Source organism: Aristolochia californica, unplaced genomic scaffold, assembly GCF_029961685.1.
Source record: "Aristolochia californica isolate CCGP_79_NKW_82.1479 unplaced genomic scaffold, dmAriCali1.0.hap1 SCAF_8, whole genome shotgun sequence".
NCBI lineage: Eukaryota > Viridiplantae > Streptophyta > Magnoliopsida > Piperales > Aristolochiaceae > Aristolochia > Aristolochia californica.
The window spans coordinates 20,852,124-20,855,461 of NW_027182279.1; the positions used below are offsets into that span (position 1 = coordinate 20,852,124).

The window sequence follows — 3,338 nt, forward strand, 5'->3', positions numbered from 1 at the left end:
GCAAATTCACACTTGCCCCTAAGTCGAGAAGAGCTCTTTGGATGGTATGTTCACCAATTACACATGAAATTGTGGGACATCCAGGATCTTTAACTTTAGGAGGAGTGTTGTGCTTCAGAATTGAGCTTACATTCTCAGTAAGAAAGACCTTTTTATTAACATGTTGTTTTCTCTTCTGTGTACAAAGGTCTTTCAAAAATCGGGCATAGGCAGGGACTTGCCTAATAGCATCAAGAAGTGGAATGTTAATGTGAACCTTACTAAACAGTTCCAACATTTCATGCATGCTATCTCCTTGCCTAGGTGGGCCCGATAACCTCTGCGGATAGGGAGCTAGTGGGACTTGGTTAGGGATCTGCTTGGCTGTTGGTGGAGAACTTGGAGGTTCTTCACCCAATGATGTGTCCCCATTGTCATCCTTTGACTCCTTAGACTTAGTGGTCCCTACCCCATTGTTCAACTCACGACCACTCCTAAGGGTGGTTATGGCTTTGGCTTGCTCATGGTGGGGTTTGGAACTCAACCCACTCTCATGTGTGCTTTTGGGGTTAGGAATGGTTTGACTCGGGAGTCTATTTTGTGCTTGTTCACTCATGTGGCTGGCCAACTGACTCAATTGCATTTCAAGTTTAGCAATTGAGGACTGTGTATTCTGCATGAATAATTGAAGTGTATCCTCAAGTGAAGGTTTTTATGGAATCAATGGCTGTTGAGTGAAGTGTGGGCGTAGAGCTTGGGGTTGAGTAAACCCTGGAGGACCCCCAACCTGTGGGCCCTTGGACCATGAGAAATTTGGGTGCCTAGCCCAACCCGGATGATATGTTTCTGAAAAAGGATCGTTCCGGTTTGGTCTATGAAAATTCTGGACTGCATTGAAGTCCTCAATGAGCTCTGGGTAGGATGAACTAGATGGACACATTTGTGTGGGATGAGATGAACTAGAGCATATGGCACAAACAGTAGATGGGTTAAGAGCAGGTGAACTCTTGGACACCATAAGGGCATCAATTTTTCTAGTCAACCCTTCAATCTTGGCCATGAGCATAGGTGTTCACTAACCTCGTAGAGACCCCCCTCTTTTGGCTTCGTGGGATCTCCTATCAGCATTAAATGATGAACCCCATTGCTGAGATTGATCACTCAACGTTTCAAAGAAGTACCACGCCTCACTAGCACTCTTACCCATCAAACTCCCACCACTCCTTGCATCTACCATGGATCTAACCTGGGGTGTAAGACCTTGATAAAAAGTATTGCACTAAATGCCATTTCTCAAACCCATGATGCGGACACCTACGGATCAGATCCTTCCATTTCTCCCAAGCCTCATAAAAGTGTTCACCCTCCTGTTGCATAAAGTTGGAGATTTCTCTCCTGAGGGCTGTAGTTCTCTGAATGGGAAAGTACTTGGACAAAACTTTTGTGACTAATGTGTCCCATGAAGTAATGCTGCCCACCTCCAAGGAATTAAGCCAAGACTTGGCCATATCCTTAAGTCAAAATGGAAAAAGTCTTAACCGGATAGAGTCATCTGAGAAATTCTGGAATTTGAAAGTTGCACAAATATCTAAGAATTCCTTGATGTGGTAATATGGGTCCTCCTTCTCCAACCCATAGAATGTAGGGAGGAGTTGGATCACACCCGGTTTCAACTCGTAACTGGCGGCAGTAGTGGGTGGCAATATAATGTAAGAAGGTGATGTGAAGTGGGATGGGATAGAATAATCCCTCAGGGCTCTACGGTCACCTACTGCAGGTAACTGTAATGGTTCGCCTTGATTGGCCATGGTAGCTCCTAACTCGACTTTGGGTGTTTTCCTACAAATATGTTCTACCTCTTCAACAAAGGGAGCTAATGGTCCACCAAGGGAGCGGCGCCCGTGCATAAAAACACAAAAAGAAACAAAATGAACTATCAAATTAAGCTAACAAAATCACTACTAAAAATATGAACTAACTAGAAGAAAAAAAATAATTCCATAAAATATCACCAAGCTAAAATTATGAAAGAAAAAAATAAAAAATAAAAAATTAAAATAAAATAAAATAAAATAGAAATAAATCTAACCTAAAACCATGGAGAACAAAGAAATACACTTAATACGTGCCTCCCTGGTAACGACGCCAAAAACTTGATATGGAATTTAGTTACATCGGCTATAATACCTCGCAAGCGTACGAATCGTTCATGTAATTTAGCGGGAAGCGAGGGTCATATCCACAGGGAGGACTGAATTTTGTGTATTCTTCAGTCAACTAGCGTAACCAAATATGATGAATTAATATGAACTAAACACTAATTATATCCTAAATTATCAAGCAATCATCTGGTTAACTACTTGCACAACAGGAAACGTCAATTCTGGAATTTACGGTGATTCGTGCCTCTTTCTAGCGCCACGTAACCACGGATCTGAATTCTCAATCCTTGCGTCTAGACCCTCTCGGGCGCATAGAGTGAAAGACATATTTTGGAATAAAATACCAAAATCCAACCTAAATTATATTCCTACCCTAACTAGCCAATTTAATCAAATATCCGGAAAACAAATATTCAATAAACATTAATTATAAAATCAGATTCAATAAACATTCAATTACCTAAGTTCAAACTATATAAAAAATAAAATTCAAAAATGACGAATTACTCCCCTTCTCCTTCCTCTCGCTCGGGCAGCAACTCGTTCTCACGAGTGCTGCAATTTCCCGAAATTGATGGGTTCGGGTAGCAAGAGTGAGTGGCCGGAGGTAGAGACGACGCTGGCGACGAAGGTTAGAAGCCGACGGACGGAGGTAACATCCGGCGAAGAACGAAACAGAGCTGACATTCTCTAACCGGCTCTCTCGAGTCTAGGTTGGAGTCGGAATAGCTCCGGAAATAGTCAAAAATATGTAATAGACGCCGAAGGATGGTCGGAAAGCGGAATTGGCACTGGAGAAGCCCTCTCGGATCACTTCTCGGCCTGGCGAGCAGAAACTGTCGAACTCACCTCGATGGAGACTCTCTCGAGCTCTCCTTGGGTTTTTTCTCAGTTGCTGGTTCCGGCAGTGGACGGCGGTGGACGACGGTGGCGCGGCGAAAGACAGTGGCCCGGCGAACGACGGTGGGAAATTCCTCTCGGGTCTTCCCCTATTTCCGGTCCAAGGTCCTCTGTTTTATTCGATCTGTCTATTATCTCTTCACGCTCCCCCCTCCCCCCCCCCCCCCCCCCCCCCCCCCCCCCCCCCCACACACACACACACACACACACACACACACACCTTCGACTCTCCTCTTTCCTTTAATACCAATTTTTCTTTGTTTTAAAAACGATTTGCCCTAAAAATCACCTCCATTT

At 43.9% G+C, this 3,338-nt stretch overlaps 1 non-coding gene across 1 annotated transcript; it reads left to right on the forward strand.

The window, feature by feature from the left end:
• Nucleotides 1-1,275: 1,275 nt before the first annotated feature.
• On the forward strand, nt 1,276-1,382 carry LOC137939603 (small nucleolar RNA R71). Its single transcript, XR_011109983.1, has one exon. It is a non-coding gene; the product is annotated as a small nucleolar RNA R71 (small nucleolar RNA).
• Nucleotides 1,383-3,338: the final 1,956 nt, after the last annotated feature.